General features: G+C 39.8%; 1 protein-coding gene across 5 annotated transcripts in view; it reads left to right on the forward strand.

The window, feature by feature from the left end:
• Positions 1-21746, forward strand: part of LOC149193767 (putative calcium-binding protein CML21) — a 350186-nt gene that overhangs the window by 139310 nt on the left and 189130 nt on the right. The gene's annotated exons all lie outside the window — the stretch shown is intronic.

Raw genomic sequence — 21746 nt, forward strand, 5'->3', positions numbered from 1 at the left:
GCGCCACATCTTGTGTCCTCTTGTCTTGGATTGTCTTCTGCGATCTATGTTTATGTTCTATCTGCAATTTACTTAATGCTGATGTGATTGCTAATCTGGAAGAGATATTGAGCTAACTTTGAAAATTGAAATAAATTACTCTAAGCATAGAACATACGTAAAATTAACATACGAGTCAGTTGTAGTTTGGGGATGTATCTGTTGCAGTCCTTCTGATGTTTTCTAGGTATGACAACTGTAAAACCATCAAACTCCTCGGTAGGAATCCCTCTCTGTTCCACCATCTCCGCATCTATGAAATTGTGGGAGGCCCCATTGTCAATCAATATTGTCACTTTGTGCTCGGCTAAAACACCTTTGACTTTGAAAGTGTGATATTTAGGGAATCCTAACATAGAGGCAATAGTAGGAGCTTTGCCCTCTGCATGTGAGGACTCACCTCCAACTGTCTGGTGCATTTGTCCCTGTACCTATCCCTGTACTGGCTCCTAATCCCCATCATCACTGTCAGTCTTTGAGTAAACTTCAATATAGTGAGCCTTGCCCACTTTGTCCTTGATAGCACAATTGTGCCTCAATGCCCATGGCTCTTGACAGATGAAACAAAGTTTCTTTTTCCTTAGCTCTTTCCAGGTCTCCTCATCCATCTTCAGTTTCTTGCTCCACTCCTTTTGAAAGGGCTTAACCTCTTTACCTTTCTGAGCGAAAGTAGGTTCAGGAGTGAATTTATTTTTGGAGGCGGCATCTTGCAAGTCCTTGGTTTTGTTGATTGCCGCACATAGAGTGGTGGGTTCAAAGCCTTTAACCCATCCACAAAGCGGTTCTGCCAACTCCTTTACAAATATCATCACCAATTTGGCCTCTGAGATGTTTGTGACCATGATTGCCAGCCTCTGAAACTCTGCAATATAAGCCTCCAGACTACCTGTCTGCTTGAGCTGGCCAACTCTCTAAAATGAAGCTCTGAATCCTTCTTGCCGAACTGCTAAACGAGTCTCTGTGTGAAATCAATGTAAGAGGTGATGCTTCTATGGCCCATAGTAACCAACCCATGGTACCGCCACTCATGGGCATCACCATCCAAGTATAAAATGACCAATTTGATAACATTCTCCTTTGTCATCTGATTGATGATGATGCCTTGATACTTCTTATTGATATATGCAATGATCAGATCTGATAGTGAACAGGTGGAACGTGTTCAGGGGGAGAATATGCTATGCTTCTAACAAAGCATTGTTGGCATTACATTTAGAAGTCTTTTCAATGATGATGATGCTTATGTGACTAAAGTGTTTTGCTATGTGACGGTTATAAGTTTCACATGATGAAATCTCAGATGATACTTATATTGATTGGGGTTACATAGTTCAGATCAGATTTATGGATGATTGTGGATGACTTTTTGATGATGAATACAGTACATATATGTTGCTTACATAGTGGTATTCATAAGGACAAGGAGAAGTACAAAGCTTGAGTACACAACTTCATTAAATGATGATGAGCCACACATTCCTTCTATGTTGCTATCATTGTGCCTTCAAAGATGCATAAAAGGTTTCCTATAGATCTTGGCTCTCACACGGTTGAGGATTGTTGTTGTTGATGATATCAAGAAATCTTGACAAATGACGATGAGCTCATGGCTTGCTAGATACATATTGATATCTCTTTGATGGATACATGGATGATTACTTAAGTTGCATATTGTTGGTTGGCCAAGAGAAGGGTGTTATTGCAGGTCGCATGATGACATATCTATTTGAAGACATGGATATTCAAAGACATGGCTTACTTAGTCACGTAATGATGATGAGTTCTTACCTTATGACGATAGGTTGATACTCACATATGTTGATTATCATGGTTGATGCTTATCAGATGTGGGATGTTCCCTAATGATGATACATGATTGATATCTTGAAGGTTCTTGTGGAAAGATCATGCAGTTTTTGATAATAATGATCATGGATGATGTCTATGGTATTTTCACATACATATGACATGATATGAAAGATTTGGTGCTACCGCTTGGAGATATGACATTTGCTTAGTTGATTCATGGAAGGTTATGGAAACGAAGCAAGTTGATCTTGCTGAGATGAAAAGGATGAGTTGGTATCTATATGCAGACATACTTTGTCCCAAGATGATGATATTTACACTATCTTATCTTGGGAACTAATGATGGACATATATAGGTTGCTGGTCTGGATGCTGTTGACAGATGCTTATGGAGCAAATCATACATGGTGTATGATAGTTGCTAAAGACTATCATGGTCTTGTTTAGATATTTGGCCTCTGTTATAAATGTCATGTATGTAAAGATCATATCAAAAACCATGATGTCTTTGTCTGTTGTAGTCTTTTGATGAGTCCCTTTTTGGTCATATGATGTAATTTGTACCCCCTCTATGCATGGGAAGGATGATGTAATAATTTCTATATTTCAGTCATGTATAAACAATTGATATATCCCCACTTGGTTGGGAGAATGGATGTATGTATGAGTCATTGATGATGGGAAGGTCAAACTCACATAGTTGAGTTATAGAGTCATGTTTTCTTCTTGAAAATATTTGCAAACTCTGCATGTACTTAGGGGGAGCATGGATGATACAATATATCTTAGCATGAACAAAGGGGGAATTTTATTAGAGATTTCAGCATGTGCTTAGGTGGAGCATGATCAAACGTTTATATTCAGCTGTTCGGCTATGGAAGTCTTCTTTTTGGTCAGCCCTTTGCCCTTGATATCAAAGGGGGAGTATATCCTAGTCCGCCCTTTGCCCTTGATGTCAAAGGGGGAGAGTATTTTGGTGTTGCCTATTATCTCTAACAGTTTCTACAGCTTGCAGTAATCAACAGCAACATGGTTGCCATCAAGTCCAAAGGGGGAGATTATTGGCATTATGATGCATGTGTTGTACTTGATGGCAACCCACTTGTAGCAGAACATCTCACTCGTATATGTAACTAGATGAATCTATAGAAGAGATATCAGATGTGACAGAATGCATGACAGTAGTGTTTATAGGTGTGATGAAATGCAGGGCAACTTCAAGGAATCAGTTCAAAAGGCAACTCACTCAGATGAAAGATCACAGTATAGCAGGTAAACAACAAAGAATGACAGATCAGTCTTCACAGAATGAAGAAAGAGAGGTATACGCAGGTTCACCATTAACCAAGCCGCGTATACACGCAGGTTAACAGAACAAAAGGAGCGTATAACGCACACACGCACTTTCGCAGAAAGGAAAGCACGTATACCTTGGAAAACTAAGTTTTTGGTCCATGGTATTTTGATCCATGGTATTTGGTCCGAGGTATTGACCCTAGGTATTTGATCCAAGGTATTGGTCCTAAGTGGTTTTGGTCCATGGTATTGAAAAAGGCTCAGAACTATATAAGGAGGAGAAGATCATTAGGCCAAGACAGACAAGCATTGAATATTTGATAAAGTGTGAGATCCAGTATGTAGGTTATGGGTTTATGATGCTTTGCTTGATCTGAGCCAAGGAGGAACATTAGCGGTTGATGGAGGACAAGATCTAATGATGGATTGGGATCTTAAGGCTTCGAATGAATTATCTTTATATGGATTGATCATGTTTATTCTAGATCTGTATATTGACGCATGTGTTGTTCTGTAAATATTATGATTTGGGTATAACTGAAGTCTGGAATAGCTGCAAAATTATGAATGAATATTTACAGATGTATACGCTGGTTGACTTTGGTAAAAACGCGTATACTCGCAGGTTCAACACATCGAAGTAGCGTATACTTTGTGAACTATGATGTTTGAAGTTCCAATTGATTCCTGTTGTTGATGCAAAGTTCTGGGTTCTACATTGTTTTCTGGTGACAGTATTCTGCATATTCAGATTGGTTGATTGTGATTAGCTTTAGTGTTGATGGATGAAACCTAATGGATCTGGATTATAATGACTTATCATTATGTGATTTGATAATGGATGGGCTAGATCTGATCACTAACACATGATTTATCCTCTATGTGTGATTATGTCTGAAGCCTGGAAGTGCAGCAAAGTGTTTGCAGATCTATACGCTGGTTTGCTTTAGCGAAGCTGCGTATACACGCAGGTTGGCTTCTGCCAAATAGCGTATACTCTCTGAAGTGTGGTTTTAAGATTACAACTGATTCTGAATGATAATGTAGTGATCTAAACTCAGATATGTGTACTAGCTACAATGATTTGTCTATTCCAGCTGATTGATTGAATTTGATTAAGTTTGAATGAATGCTTGATTCAGTTGTGTCAGAGATTCATGGATTGTCAGTGATTGATTGATTCAGCTGTGGTTGATTCAAAAAGTTATGATTGAGTTTCAGTGATTAGTTGATGCAAATGTATTTGATGGTTGTAGTGATTTTAAGCTTCAATGTTGTTGGTGGGTCCAGTATGAAAATTGGATGAAACGTGGCCTTCAGATTATGGTGTTGTGTTCTAGGAGTATCCAATATGAAAATTTATGAAATGTGGTACCTGGAGGAAGAGAGAAGGTTGTAGCCTTTTGTAGGTCGGCGCCTACGTGCTAGTAAACATATCGGCTATTACAAGATCTAGGGGGTTGTAGCTCCCTTCAAGTGGAAGTTGGAGAATGAGAGAAGGTTGTAGCCTTCTGCAAGTAGAAGCCTGCGTACTAGTATGAGTCTGCACTAGTACAATGTTGTAAACATATTTTCTTATTATTAAAAGAAGACAGAGACGACAATAGCAGGTGGTTTTTACCCACATTGGGTTTCCACCTTACATCTTGGTGTTCATGTGTGTTGCTTATGTGTGATGGTTCTTTCTGTTATTAACTGCACATGGTTACTGTTTAATGTTTAATAAAGTACTGATGCTCAGATTAAAGATCAACATATGATGAATTAATTGAATTATTAGTTTGCTGGATATACGCTTGTTTCCTTAAACACAGTTGCGTGCATACGCATGTTACCTTCATTGAAGTAGCGTATATGAAAGGAAAAAGACTATTGACTTGACTAATACTGATTCACCCCCCCCTCTCAGTATTATTTCCAACAATTGGTATCGGATCAGGTCCTTTGGTAGAAGCTTGATCTCTTGAAGGAGATCCGTAGAACAATGGGAAAGAAGCTAAACAAGAAAGCGCCTTAGAAGAAGAAGACATCTCAAAGGAACTATGACAGTGGGAGAATCGATTAGGGAATATGTGGAAGCAACTCTTCAGATTTAGAATCACCTCAGAATGAAGATGAACAAGCAAAAGAACTATCAGGTATGAATTTATTATCCTTTGGTGATACATTTCTCCATCCATTTGAAGATGATGAAAGTGATAGCGAAACAACTGAATTTGCTCTTATGGGTGAGGAAGAAAGATATCAAATAGAGGTAGAATTTAAAAGGCTTATGGACAAAATTAAAGATCAACAAGATCTATTGGACAAAAGGGAATGTGCCTTCAAAGAAGAAGCTACCAAACTAAAAGCTCAACTAGAGGAAAGAAACAAAGTAAGGAAGCAATTCAAAGAAAAGGAAGATCAATGTCAAAAGCTACAAGATGAAGTGACATCATTAAGAAATGAAGTAAATGAAAGGAGCACAACAATCAAGAAACTCAGAGATAGATCCAGTTACTATGAAAGTCTTGAAGCTAAGATCCTCTCACTAAAAGAAGATCTTGAAGAATCAAATAAGCAGAATAAAGAACTACTCCAAGCTCTTGAAAAACAAGAAAACGAAGTTCTTGAATTAAGGCATCAAATGGAAGAAGGAAGAAAAGTTGAAGGAATCATGAAGAAGCAGTATCTTGAAAAGGAAGAGCAACATCAAGTTGAGGTAAATATTCTAAAAGATAAATTAGAAGAAAAGGATAAGCTCTTATGATTTCAAGATAGTACTAAGATCTTGGATGATATTCTTAGTAGTCAAAGGTCTTCTTCCATCAAAATTGGTGTTGGTTTTCATGAATATGTTGAAGGTGAATCTAGTTCACAAAGTAAGACAAGGAACTCTAATGCAAAATCTGAAATGCTCAACAAGGAGATGAGAGGTCAATCCCATCAACAACCAAGGAAAGAAATTCTTCAAAGAAAATCATTCACTCCTAACTATGCAAGTGATAGTCGGTCATTTCCCCAAATGAATAATACTGAATGTTTTATATGTCATAATCTTGGACATGTTGCAGCGAGATGCGAAAGGAGAATGGTTCAAGACCATCACACAGAAAGATCATCAACTTCCAGGAACTTTAAGGGATATTGTTTTTCTTGCAATATGTTTGGTCACAAATCCATTGACTGCTATAGAAGAAATATGAAACATGTAAGATGTTATGCATGTAACAAGCTTGGACATATAGCAAAGGAATGCAGGAGAAAATATCGGGCACCATACCAAAAGGAGAAAACATCATCACACTCGAAGATATGGAAGAAGAAGGAAGTACAGTCAGAAAAATGTGGCATGGCACAGGGTATAGACATGACAGACTCAGAAGAAGCCGAAAGTATGAAATTTCAATGTTCTAAATCTCATACGCAAGTTTCATGAAGACAAGTCGCGTATATACGCGAGTTCAAAGCTGCACAGTCGCGTATATGTAGTTTGAGAAAAATGCTGTGGGACAGTCTCAGAAAACTGATGTGATGTGATTCAGACAATTATCAGTTATCTTTTCTGTCGTAGTGAAATTTCAATGTTCTAAATCTCATACGCAAGCTTCATGAAGACAAGTCGCGTATGTACGCGAGTTCAAAGCTGCACAGTCGCGTATATGTAGTTTGAGAAAAATGCTGTGGGACAGTCTCAGAAAACTGATGTGATATGATTCAGACAATTATCAGTTATCTTTTCTGTCGTAGATGACTACAGTCTGTGGATATTATTTAGAAGTGTTTTGATCCTAACAAGTTGTTGATAACTTGATGTATATCTGATTGATGATGATGCCTTGATACTTCTTATTGATATATGCAATGATCAGATCTGACAGCGAACAGGTTCAGGGGGAGAACATGCTATGCTTCTAACAAAGCATTGTTGGCATTATGTTTAGAAGTCTTTTCAATGATGATGATGCTTATGTGACTAAAGTGTTTTACTATGTGACGGTTATAAGTTTCACATGATGAAATCTCAGATAATACTTATATTGATTGGGGTTGCATGGTTTAGATCAGATTTATGGATGATTGTGGATGACTTTTTGATGATGAATACAATATATATATGTTGCTTACATAGTGATATTCATAAGGACAAGGAGAAGTACAAAGCTTGAGTACACAACTTCATTAATTGATGATGAGCCACACATTCCTTCTATGTTGCTATCATTGTGCCTTCAAAGATGCATAAAAGGATTCCTATAGATCTTGGCTCTCACACGGTTGAGGATTGTTGCTGTTGATGATATCAAGAAATCTTGACAAATGACCATGAGCTCATGGCTTGCTAGATACATATTGATATCTCTTTGATGGATACATGGATGATTACTTAAGTTGCATATTGTTGGTTGGCCAAGAGAAGGGTGTTATTGCAGGTCGCATGATGACATATCTATTTGAAGACATGGCTTACTTAGTCACATAATGATGATGAGTTCGTACCTTATGATGATAGGTTGATACTCACATATGTTGATTATCATGGTTGATGCTTATCAAATGTGGGATGTTCCCTAGTGATGATACATGATTGATATCTTGAAGGTTCTTGTGGAAAGATCATGCAGTTCTTGATAATAATGATCATGGATGATGTCTATGGTATTTTCACATACATATGATATGATATGAATGATTTGGTGCTACCGCTTGGAGATATGACATTTGCTTAGTTGATTCATGGAAGGTTATGGAAATGAAGCAAGTTGATCTTGATGAGATCAAAAGGATGAGTTGATATCTATATGCAGACATACTTTGTCACAAGTTGATGATATTTACACTGTCATATCTTGGGAACTAATGATGGACATATACAGGTTGCTGGTCTGGATGTTGTTGACAGATGCTTATGGAGCAGATCATACATGGTGTATGATAGTTGCTGAAGACTATCATGGTCTTTTTTAGATATTTGGTCTTTGTTATAAATGTCATGCATGTAAAGATCATATAAAAAACCATGATGTCTCTGTCTGTTGTAGTCTTTTGATGAGTCCCTTTTTGGTCATATGATGTAATTTGTACCCCCTCTATGCATGGGAAGGATGATGTAATAATTTCTATATTTCAGTCATGTATAAACAATTGATATATCCCCACTTGGTTGGGTGGATGAGTCAAGTTTGGTATATCCCCACTTGGTTGGGAGAATGGATGTATGTATGAGTCATTGATGATAGGAAGGTCAAACTCACATAGTTGAGTTATAGAGTCATGTTTTCTTCTTGAAAATATTTGTAGACTCTGCATGTGCTCAGGGGGAGCATGGATGATACAGTATATCTCAACATGAACAAAGGGGGAGTTTTATCTGAGGTTTCAGCATGTGCTTAGGGGGAGCATGATCAAACATTTATATTCATCTGTTCAGTTATGGAAGTCTTCTTTTTGGTCAGCCCTTTGCCCTTGATATCAAAGGGGGAGAATATCCTAGTCCGCCCTTTGCCCTTGATGTCAAAGGGGGAGAGTATTTTGGTGTTGCCTGTTATCTCTAACAGTTTCTACAGCTTGCAGTAATCAACACCAACATGGTTGCCATCAAGTCCAGAGGGGGAGATTGTTGGCATTCTGATGTATGTGTTGTACTTGATGGCAACCCACTTGTAGCAGAACATCTCACTCGTATATGGTAACTAGATGAATCGACAGAAGAGATATCAGATGTGACAGAATGCATGACAGTAGTGTTTACAGGTGTGATGAAATGCAGGGTAGCTTCAAGGAATCAATTCAGAAGGCAACTCACTCAGATGAAAGATCATAGTATAACAGGTAAATAGCAAAGAATGACAGATCAGTTTTCACAGAATGAAGAAAGAGAGGTATACACAGGTTCACCATTGACCAAGCGGCGTATACACGCAGGTTAACAGAACAAAAGGAGCGTATAGCGTACACACACACTTTCACAAAAAGGAAAGCGCGTATACCTTGGAAAACTAAGTTTTTGGTCCGAAGTTTTTGGTCCATGGTATTGACCCTATGTATTTGATCCAAGGTATTGGTCCTAAGTGGTTTTGGTCCATGGTATTGAGAAAGGCCTAGAACTATATAAGGAGGAGAAGATCATTAGGCCAAGTAGGACAAGCATTGAATATTTGATAAAGTGTGAGATCCAGTATGCAGGTTATGGGTTTATGATGCTCTGCTTGATCTGAGCCAAGGAGGAACATTAGCGGTTGATGGAGGACAAGATCTAATGATGGATCAGAATCTTAAGGCTTGGAATGAATTATTTTTATATGGTTTGATCATGTTTATTCTAGATCTGTATATTGACGCATGTGTTGTTTTGTAAATATTATGATCTGCGTATAACTGAAGTCTGGAATAGCTGCAAAATTATGAATGAATATTTACAGATGTATACGCTGGTCGACTTTGGTAAAAACGCGTATACACGCAGGTTCGACACATCGAAGTAGCGTATACCTTGTGAACTATGATGTTTGAAGTTCCAATTGATTCTTGTCGTTGATGCAGAGTTCTGGGTTCTGCATTCTTTTCTGGTGACAATATTCTGCATATTCAGATTGGTTGATTGTGATTAGCTTCAGTGTTGATGGATGAAATCTAATGGATCTGGATCATAATGACTTATCATTATGTGATTTGATAATGGATGGGCTAGATCTGATCACTAACACATGATTTATCCCCTATGTGTGATTATGTCCTTATCATTATGTGATCTGATAATGGATGGGCTAGATCTGATCACTAACACATGATCTATCCTCTATGTGTGATTATGTCTGAATCCTGGAAGTGCAGCAAAGTGTTTGTAGATCTATACGCTGGTTTGCTTTAGGGAAGTTGCGTATACATGCAGGTTGGCTTCTGCCAAATAGCGTATACTCTCTGAAGCGTGGTTTTAAGATTACAACTGATTCTGAATGATAATGTAGTGATCTGAACTCAGATCTGTGTACTAGTTACAGTGATCTGTCTATTCCAGCTGATTGATTGAATTTGATTAAGTTTGAATGAATGCTTGATTTAGTTGTGTCAGAGATTCATGGATTGTCAGTGATTGATTGATTCAGTTGTGGTTGATTCAGAAAGTGATGATTGAGTTTCAGTGATTAGTTGATGCATATGTATTTGATGGTTGTAGTGATTTTAAGCTTCAATGTTGTTGATGGGTCCAGTATGAAAATTGGATGAAACGTGGCCTTCAGATTATGGTGTTGTGTTCCAGGAGTATCCTGTATGAAAATTTATGAAATGTGGTACCTGAAGGAAGAGAGAAGGCTGTAGCCTTCTGTAGGTCGGCGCCTATGTGCTAGTAAACATATTGGCTAGTACAAGAGCTAAGGAGTTGTATCTCCCTTCCAGTAGAAGCTGGAGAACGAGAGAAGGTTGTAGCCTTCTGCAGGTAGAAGCCTGCGTACTGGTATGAGTCTGCACTAATACAATGTTGTAAACAGATTTTCTTATTATTAAAAGAAGACAGAGACGACAGCAGCATGTGGTTTTTACCCACATTGGGTTTCCACCTTACATCTTGGTGTTCATGTGTGTTGCTTATGTGTGATGGTTCTTTCTGTTATTAACTGCACATGGTTACTGTTTAATGTTTAATAAAGTACTGATGCTCAGATTAAAGATCAACATATGATGAATTAATTGAATCATTAGTTTGCTGGATATACGCTTGTTTCCTTAAACATAGTTGCATGCACACGCGGGTTACCTTCATTGAAGTAGCGTATATGAAATTGAGTATGAAAAGAAAAAGATTATTGACTTGACTAATACTGATTCACCTCCCCCTCTCAGTATTATTTCCAATACTAGCCACCTGATAGCTCGATGTGTCATTATCGTCGCCACCTGAGCCAACCATGTGGTCCCTCGCCCACTTGTTATGATTGTATGTTTGAAGGTGGGTCTCCTAACCCCGAAGGTATTACTTTTCATTAGTATAGTTGAGTAATTTTCCTTACTTGTCATGGGCACTTTGGGCATGGATTGGTGGGGGGATTCGACGGAAAGAGTGGGCTAGGTTTGTACTCTTGTCTCCAATGCCTGATTCCATGGTTAGTCTTGTATCCTAGTCCCATGGGATCTCCTTTATTGACCCCTAGCTACAGGGTTGACACTACTTGGGAAATCCTGACTTTGGTTGCATGGTCTCGCTCCCTGACACCACATACATACCCCCCTCCCATTCATTTTAGTCCCATTCATCTCTTTTCCCATCCAGGTCCACATGTGTCCACTGGGTCCACATAGGATTAGCCTCCCTCTTCCCTTCTCCACACCTTGGGTCGGGCTTGGAACGATGCCCCGAAGGTTGATGCAGCTAAAAGAAAAGAAAAAGCATAATTTGGCCACTCTCAACAGGAAATGTACCACAAAATGCAAAAGATGGCCGGGACATACAAATTTAGCACGTGGGCAAAAGCCAAACATGAGCTCTACCCCTTATCCATGGCCATCACCCTGGTTCCTATGGGCCCTAGATGAGCCCCCTCCATCATTAAGGAACCCATGATTGTCCCAACCCTTGGTTGGCGATGAACTGACCCACCCTAAGGAGTTATCCACTGCTATATATTACACATAATGCTCTCATCCCTTGGAGCCCCGAGTAGTTATGAAAAAAATAGTCAAAGGTAAAAGGCATATGAAGAAGGGTGGAAAAGCAAAGGCTGAGGTAACTCATGTACCACGATTTGCTCCCTCCTACTCTCGTATACCCAGGTGTGGGTTTCCCTTATTATAGTTACCCTTGTACCATGACATGGGGTCTAGATGTTTCCCTTGTTCCCCACTTCGTTCCATTACTATATCATTTGCCACCTACCTTGGAGGATGTAACATGGACATGTCACCCCCTTTAGAGGTTGAAACCACCTAATAGGGTCCTTGATGAACCCCCTTATTGAGCTTGGAGACATTTGTACATGCCAAAGTTCACTATGGAAGGGCATGCCACCATGAAGTGCTCCATTGGTTCCATGACTTGTAAGCTCTTTTACTTGATCATTCTAATGATTTGTTGTATTGGAGGGCAAGGGGACGCATTGGATCTTATGCAAGATTGTAGACGAGTCTCCATTTAGGGCTTGGTCTCCCTATATGGGGTCCTGGCCCTCTAGAGGGCCACATTGGCACTTGTAGGGTGAGCGTTGAGAGCCATGGGCCTCCACCATAGCAGAGAGTATTTCATGGATCCCTAATACCACTTATTGATTGCTTGAGTCCCACCTTTTGGATGAGGATGATGCACCTGGTTCACCGTGCCTAGCCGGCTCCACACTTGCACCATGCACTTGGTAGATGATCTGGGGTCAAGATGAGGGTTATGTCACCATCCTAGCCCTTATAGATGGTCTGCAGGTGTTTTCGATCCATTTGGTGATCCATGAGGTGTCCTTGTGCCCCTCACACCCACTTGGGGGCACCACGGGGATTTGCTTGGAAAACAAGGGGCCAACCCCTTGTCCACTATGTTTAAGGTCCATTCTTGTATCATGGCACACTTAGGACTACATTAGGCCGCCTCAAAAGCCCAACGACTCACTTTATCGATTCTTCTACCCTCTTTAGAGGCTTATTCTTATGTTATTGTCAACTATGGAAGGGCATGTTACCATAAAGTGCCCATTGGTTCCATGACTTGTAAGCTCTTTTACTTGATTATTCTAATGATTTGTTGTATTGGAGGGAAAGGGGACGCATTGGATCTTATGCAAGATTGCAGGCGGGTCTCCATTTAGGGCTTGGTCTCCCTATATGGGGTCCTGGCCCTCCAAAGGGCCACATTGGCACTTGTAGGGTGAGCGTTGAGAGCCATGGGCCTCCACCATAGTAGAGAGTACTTCATGGATCCTCAACACCACTTATTGATTGCTTGTGTTCCACCTTTTGGATGAGGATGATGCACCTGGTTCACCGTGCCTAACCGGCTGCATACTTGCACCATACACTTGGCAGATGATCCGGGTCAAGATGAGGGTTATTTCATCATCCTAGCCCTTATAGATGGTCTATAGGTGTTTTCGATCCATTTAGAGATCCATGAGGTGTCCTTGTGCCCCTCACAACCACTTGGGGGCACCATGGGGATTTGCTTGGAAAACAAGGGGCCAACCCCTTGTCCACTATGTTTGAGGTCCATTCTTGTATCATGGCACACTCAGGACTACATTAGGCCTCCTCAAAAGCCCAACGACTCACTTTATTGATCTTTCTACCCTCTTGAGAGGCTTATTCTTATGTTATTGAGCTATCTTGGTGGGCTTGTAACCAAGGGATGTTATTATTGCACATTATTTTATTATTTGTGGCTTAGTTAAGCCAAATTAGGCAAATTGAACTCATTAGAAATTGTATAAATAGATGAGAGGTGATTCATTCTCTTATCATGTTAATTTTAGTTAACAATGGTATGTTCTATGCTTAGCACAATTTACTTCAATGTTCCTTTAGTAGCCGAATAACAATTTCCAATTTCCAATAACAATCACGATAATCACGTTGACAGTAAAGACAGATAGAACATAAAACAAACTGCAAAAGGCAAGCCAAGACAAGAGGACAACAGATTTGGCGGATGCCAGGGAAAAACCCCAATGCGGGGAAAACTCTTTGATCAATTCTTCTTATAATTAAATCAAAATTTCATAACAGAGAGAGTACAAAAGTCAAATTGACTTACCCAATACACAATCAAAACAACCCTGTAAATTTATGCAGTCAAATATAGTCAAACTTCAGCCCTAACCAGAAAATCAACACTGGTCAAAACAACATCAAATCTTCCTCAAAGCAACGCGACCTTTCTTGGTCAAACTCGGTCTGATTAGGAGGATAAATTCAGCCCAAAACAGTTCAGTCAAACTCAGTCAAAGGAGAGACAAGACTGCTGTAATTTTCTGCGATCAAACAACAGTCAACCCTGAAGTCAACTCAGATCCATAAATTGTTCGTTTTTGTGCCCAACAATGCGGCTTGGAAAAATCGAATCTTTGACCCAAAAATCAAAGTCAAACTCAGTAAAAAATGCCTTGGTCAATGCTAGTCAAACTTGTCCTTGAAGTCTGAAATTCGGCTTGTAATTTCTGCCCAGAAAATTTGTCCTTATAGCCGCACGTGTGAAAGAGAGACGGGCTGCCTAAGAGTTGTACGAACCAATCTGATGAAGAGAGAGAGAAGAATGTGTGAGTAATGGGTGTCCAAATAAGGTGTGAGGTCTCTTGTATTTATACAATTCGTTGTGGGTAAAGAGAAACATCCATTGGGCTTCTTGAGCCTACATAATGATGAAACCGACCTGATCAATTTGCACATGTGTGGGCATAAATTCAAAATCACACTTTTGCTTCTCCGAATGAGATGATCTTTGTATCAATCTTGGACCTCTCGAAAAGAGGAATCCAGTGCAATCAATCATCTCCATCAAATGAGCTGTCCCAAGGTGGAATTTGGCCATAGTTGCCAATTTTAACACATCATCACTTGGATTGGATTAGTATCTCTTATGAGATTTTCACACTTTTTGTTGGGATGGATTTTTGGAGCTTTTCTTAATGCACTATGATGTTTGGATTTCATTATTGTCTTTGAAGCTTCTCTAATGCGAAGTTGATAAATGGATATACTCTCTCTCTCATGTAAGTTGAAATTTTGATGCTATTCTTGTTATCTTATTGGTTACTTGGATGTATGTTGTTATCTTTATTCTTGTATGGGTTAAATGTATTGCGAAATTCTTTAGGGACCTTGAATAAGTAATGCATGCGTTGACCTTTGAGGGATTGGGCGAATGTTCCTAGAGTCACCTCTTAGGTTAAAAACCTCGAAACTTTGTCTCCTTCACAAATTTGAAGTATAAATCTCTATTGATCTTGTTGGAGATCCATGAGGTGTCCTTGTGCCCCTCACACCCACTTGGGGGCACCATGGGGATTTGCTTGGAAAACAAAGGGCCAACCCCTTGTCCACTATGTTTGAGGTCCATTCTTGTATCATGGCACACTCAGGACTACATTAGGCCTCCTCAAAAGCCGAACGACTCACTTTATTGATCCTTCTACCCTCTTGAGAGGCTTATTCTTATGTTATTGAGCTATCTTGGTGGGATTGTCACCAAGGGATGTTATTATTGCACATTATTTTATTATTTGTGGCTCAATTAGGCCAAATTAGGCAAATTGAATTCATTATAGATTGTATAAATAGATGAGAGGTGATTCATTCTCTCATCATGTTAATTTTAGTTAACAATGGTATGTTCTATGCTTAGCACAATTTACTTCAATGTTCCTTTAGTAGCCAAATAACAATTTCCAATAACAATCACAATAATCACTTGACAGTAAAGACAGATAGAACATAAAATAAACTACAAAAGGCAAGCCAAGACAAGAGGACAACAGATTTGGCGGATGCCAAGGAAAAACCCCAATGCAGGGAAAACTCTTTCATCAATTCTTCTTATAATTAAATCAAAATTTCAAAACAGAGAGAGTACAAAAGTCAAATTGACTTGCCCAATACACAGTCAAAACAACCCTGTAAATTTATGCAGTCAACTATAGTCAAACTTCAGCCCTAACCAGAAAATCAACACTGGTCAAAACAACATCAAATCTTCCTCAAAGCAGCTCGACCTTTCTTGGTCAAACTCGGCTTGATTAGGAGGATAAATTCAGCCCAAAACAGTGCGGTCAAACTCGGTCAAAGGAGAGACAAGACTGCTGTAATTTTCTGCGATCAAACAACAGTCAACCTTGAAGTCAACTCAGATCCATAAATCGTTCGTTTTTGTTCCCAACAATGCGGCTTGGAAAAATCGAATCTTTGACCCAAAAATCAAAGTCAAACTTAGTAAAAAATGCCTTGGTCAATGCTAGTCAAACTTGTCCTTGAAGTTTGAAATTCGGCTTGTAATTTCTACCCAGAAAATTTGTCCTTATAGCCGCACGTGTGAGAGAGAGACGGGCTGCCTAAGAGTTGTACGAACCAATCTGATGAAGAGAGAGAGAAGAATGTGTGAGTAATGGATGTCCAAATAAGGTGTGAGGTCTCTTGTATTTATACAATTCATTGTGGGTGAAGAGAAACATCCATTGGGCTTCTTGAGCCTACATAATGATGAAACCGACCTGATCAATTTGCACATGTGTGGGCATAAATTCAAAATCACACTTTTGCTTCTCCGAATGAGATGATATTTGTATCAATCTTGGACCTATCGAAAAGAGGAATCCAGTGCAATCAATCACCTTGATCAAATGAGCTGTCCCAAGGTGGAATTTGGCCATAGTTGCCAATTTTAACACATCATCGCTTGGATTGGATTAGTATCTCTTATGAGATTTTCGCACTTTTTGCTGGGATGTATTTTTGGAGCTTTTCTTAATGCACTATGATGTTTGGATTTCATTATTGTCTTTGGAGCTTCGCTAATGCGAAGTTGATAAATGGATACTCTCTCTCTCATGTAAGTCGAAATTTTGATGCTATTCTTGTTATCTTATTGGTTACCTGGATGTATGTTGTTATCTTTATTCTTGTATGGGTTAAATGTATTGCGAAATTCTTCGGGGACCTTGAATAAGTAATGCATGCATTGACCTTTGAGGGATTGGGCGAATGTTCCTAAAGGCACCTCTTAGGTTAAAAACCTCGAAACTTTGTCTCCTTCACAAATTTGAAGTATAAATCTCTATTGATCTAGTTGGAGATCCATTAGGTGTCCTTGTGCCCCTCACACCCACTTGGGGGCACCACGGGGATTTGCTTGGAAAACAAGGGGCCAACCCCTTGTCCACTATGTTTGAGGTCCATTCTTGTATCATGGCACACTCAGGACTACATTAGGCCTCCTCAAAAGCCCAACGACTCACTTTATTGATCCTTCTACCCTCTTGAGAGGCTTATTCTTATGTTATTGAGCTATCTTGGTGGGCTTGTAACCAAGGGATGTTATTATTGCACATTATTTTATTATTTGTGGCTCAATTAGGCCAAATTAGGCAAATTGAACTCATTATAGATTGTATAAATAGATGAGAGGTGATTCATTCTCTCATCATGTTAATTTTAGTTAACAATGGTATGTTCTATGCTTAGCACAATTTACTTCAATGTTCCTTTAGTAGCCGAATAACAATTTCCAATTTCCAATAACAATCACAATAATCACTTGACAGTAAAGACAGATAGAACATAAAATAAACTGCAGAAGGCAAGCCAAGACAAGAGGACAACAGATTTGGTGGATGCCAGGGAAAAACCCCAATGCGGGGAAAACTCTTTGATCAATTCTTCTTATAATTAAATCAAAATTTCATAACAGAGAGAGTACAAAAGTCAAATTGACTTTCCCAATACACAGTCAAAACAACCCTGTAAATTTATGCAGTCAACTATAGTCAAACTTCAGCCCTAACCAGAAAATCAACACTGGTCAAAACAACATCAAATCTTCCTCAAAACAGCTCGACCTTTCTTGGTCAAACTCGGTCTGATTAGGAGGATAAATTCAGCCCAAAAAAGTTCGGTCAAACTCAGTCAAAGGAGAGACAAGACTGCTGTAATTTTCTGCGATCAAACAACAGTCAACCTTGAAGTCAACTCAGACCCATAAATCGTTCGTTTTTGTGCCCAACAATGCGGCCTGAAAAAATCGAATCTTTGACCCAAAAATCAAAGTCAAACTCAGTAAAAAATGCCTTGGTCAATGCCAGTGAAACTTGTCCTTGAAGTTTGAAATTCGGCTTGTAATTTCTTCCCAGAAAATCTGTTCTTCTAGCCGCACGTGTGAGAGAGAGAGAGGCTGCCCAAGAGTTGTATGAACCAATCTGATGAAGAGAGAGAGAAGAATGTGTGAGTGATGGATGTCCAAATGAGGTGTGAGGTCTCTTGTATTTATACAATTCGTTGTGGGTGAAGAGACACATCCATTGGGCTTCTTGAGCCTACATAATGATGAAGCCAACTTGATCAATTTGCACATGTGTGGGCATAAATTCAAAATCACACTTCTGCTTCTCCAAATGAGATGATCTTTGTATCAATTTTGGACCTCTCGAAAAGAGGAATCCAATGCAATCATCATCTCCATCAAATGAGCTGTCCCAAGGTGGAATTTGGCCGTAGTTGCCAATTTTAACACATCATCACTTGGATTGGATTAGTATCTCTTATGAGATTTTCACAATTTTTGCTGGGATGGATTTTTGGAGCTTTTCTTAATGCACTATGATGTTTGGATTTCATTATTGTCTTTGGAGCTTCTCTAATGCGAAGTTGATAAATGGATATACTCTCTCTCTCATGTAAGTCGAAATTTTGATGTTATTCTTGTTATCTTATTGGTTACCTGGATGTATGTTGTTATCTTTATTCTTGTATGGGTTAAATGTAATGTGAAATTCTTTAGGGACCTTGAATAAGTAATGCATGCGTTGACCTTTGAGGGATTGGGCGAATGTTCCTAGAGGCACCTCTTAGGTTAAAAACCTCGAAACTTTGTCTCCTTCACAAATTCGAAGTATAAATCTCTATTGATCTAGTTGCTGCCCTATTGAAGTATAAATCTCTATTGATCTAATTTTCAAGGAGCTCACGAAATTTCATGATCTATGTGTATCTTGACTCCATTAAGCCCAAGCAATAAGGCACTGATCCTTGTATCCCTTTGGTGGTCAAAATAACATTTCTTTTCTTCGTTTCTTCCAATACTAGGCCTAACCCCAGAAGGTCTCCTAGGGCATCACACAAAATCATTTGTATCCATCCAAAACCCTTGAAAATTGGTCCACTATTGTGCTGTAGTTTTCTCAAGAGGTCCTCCAAATTTCAAGAAATTCTGACGGTGGAATTCTGAGATATAGCAAGCCCTAGCCACAAGACCATTTCTTGCCCTAGGTTGATTTTGGGTTAGTGACCTCATTAGGATCATTGCATCCAAATCTCAAAAGAAAATATGTCCTTTGATCCTCTTCTCTTTTCTTTCCTAATTAGGTCAAGCCCCTCCTTGGTTGATCAACTCCATAACCTTGATCTAATTTTCGGTCCACTTGGTCCCGTGTGGTCTTGCAACTTTACAGTTCTAATTCCACAAAGATCACGTAAAGACCAAGTCTTCATAAGGATTTCTAGGCCTAGGAATCATCTTTACAAGATACATTCCCAAACCCTAGCTTCGATAATCTTCTTAGCCCTTCTTAGAGAGCCTATCACCTTGCTTTCCAAGCAAGAAAGCCACACAATTGAGTCTATCTTACGAATAGGTCTTGGGAATCATCCTTTATCATGTCATTGACACATCCATTATCGTGATTCCTCCTATACCGAGTCTTTTCCCATTGGTGAAAGTCCGTAAAGAGCAGGGAGCCTTAGCTGAGGTGACATTGGGCTATCGCTCCATTGTTGCCCTTGACCTAATAGTTGCCCTATAGGATCCCCTCCTAGGACCCCTACTAGTTTGAGTGGTAACATCTCCCATTCTGCAACTCCTCAATATGCCTCTATCAATGAACTCTGCGCCTTTAGGTCGTTGAGGTCAGCTCAATAACTTTGTCCTCTAGTTGTTCCTTTTTCTAGCAAGAATGCAACGCATAGGGTCTTCGATCAACTGTTCACAACTCCGTTTGTGAATAACTCTTTGGTCTGCCCACTTATGCCTTCCTCTCCTGCTGTAGTGAAGACACGTCAAGGGTTTGGAGGTTGCCCACTCTCACTGTAGAAGTCCATCTCTACATAGTGAACTAGGGCTGAGTACTAAGCCCTCTTGGCTGCTTCTTTTGTCACTTCAAAGACCAACCCTGAGCTTCAACAATTCTGCCATTCCTAGCAGACTTATGCTCCTTTATAAATACTACACTTAGGGCACAATGTGACAACTACTGAAGTTCTCCAATCTGCTCCTAAGTTGCCACCAAAACTATTGCTCCAACTCCTTTAGGAACAAACCTACACCACTGTCCACATACAATCTTTCTTGACTGATCTAGTGCCACAGAGCACTGCCCTCTATATTGCAATTTGTACCTCAAATTGCTCATATATGAGACCCAAAAAACTGTCCTTTGAGCATCCTTTCAACCCCTCTAAATGGCTGCATCTAGGGCACACACAAATAGGATGTTTAAACCCTTGAACAAACTTCATCAAACAGTTTCTTCCTTGCACTATCAACCCTAACCTCTGTCCTTTTTACTGTAGTTTGCGGCCAACAACACCAGATTTAAGGAGCTCACCTTTAGGAGATTTTGTGCATAGGAACCAACCCTTAATAGGGCATCAAAATCAAGCCTCTAACAAATATTGGTCTTCCTACCTTTCACTGTACTTAGGCACCCATACTATTGCTACTCCACATCCTGAAACAACTTCTCAATTTAGCCCAAAACTCCACGACTTGACCCAACTTCTAGCCAACTTCGAGCAGACTTAATTGTGCAACTGCCTTGTCCAAATGCACCAGCTGTTATGAACAATCATGCAGCCTCACCTTATAGGCCTATAATTCCTTGAACTAGGCCACATAAGTCCTTAACTTTCCTCGCTGTGATCTAATGAAGCTCAACCCCCTTGGTCACAGACTCGCATCCAGTCTTGACATCTAGGCCTGTTCCTTGCATGCTAAGGTCTGTGACATCCCCTTGCAACCACTGTACAATCAACTAGGGCATTTGGCCACTCTCCTTACAAGGGGCAATAGATATGAGGTGCGACCCTTCTTTTACAAGTAGTCTTGACCTTTCTACCCTTATTTCCTTCATCAATAAGGCATGCAACTCCCTCTGCACAACATGCTAAGGTGTCACGACTTCTTGGGTTGAAGATGACCTCCTTGAAAGAAAACTACCTCAAAGAGAAACCCTTTTCCTCTGCTGCGACTCTTCCTTGGGCATTCTTTGTTGCCATCTTGAGATATTGTGGCTTCTAGGAATAGTTCATGGCCTCCCCATGTAGCAGCCCTACATGGCCCTCAAACTAGGGCATCCTTTAGGACTTCATCTCCACGAGCCTCTTTGATCAAATGGACTCTTCACTTGATATCTTCTAGCCTAGCCTTAGGCCTCTTTAATTAGCCTTCCATAAGCCTCTTAGGAACCCTCTAGAACTTTGGGGTTTTGATCCTCTTAGACTTGGGAATTAATTTTTCCTTTTAATTTCTTTTTTAGATGTTAAACCTCAACTTGGGTCTAAAACCCCTTCACTTGGGTTCTTTGCCCACAAACCCTTTTTGTGAACAAACTCACACAAACCCCTATCTAGGCTTGTGGAGTACCTCCCAAGCTACACAATTCAACACTCCTAGCAAGCAAGTTACTTCCATTGCATGGAAGTAACCATCATCACCAACGACACTAGCCCATCTGGCATGCATCACTGCAACGTACCCTGTAGAATGGATCATTGTCCTTGTAGCGTCTCTGCCTCATCAGAACTTGAAGATCTCGAACTTCCATGGGGTTGCTCCCTCTGAAGCTAGACTCCCTATGAATCTACACAATCTCCACTGGCTCACATGCTTACACTGTGCACACTCTGATCCACTAGCCCTTCAAAGTAGCTCTCATACCATGTTGAAG

Source organism: Pinus tabuliformis, chromosome 2_2 (assembly GCF_031772625.1).
Source record: "Pinus tabuliformis cultivar Carrire ecotype Pingquan chromosome 2_2, CPIR1, whole genome shotgun sequence".
In the NCBI taxonomy this organism is placed as follows: domain Eukaryota; kingdom Viridiplantae; phylum Streptophyta; class Pinopsida; order Pinales; family Pinaceae; genus Pinus; species Pinus tabuliformis.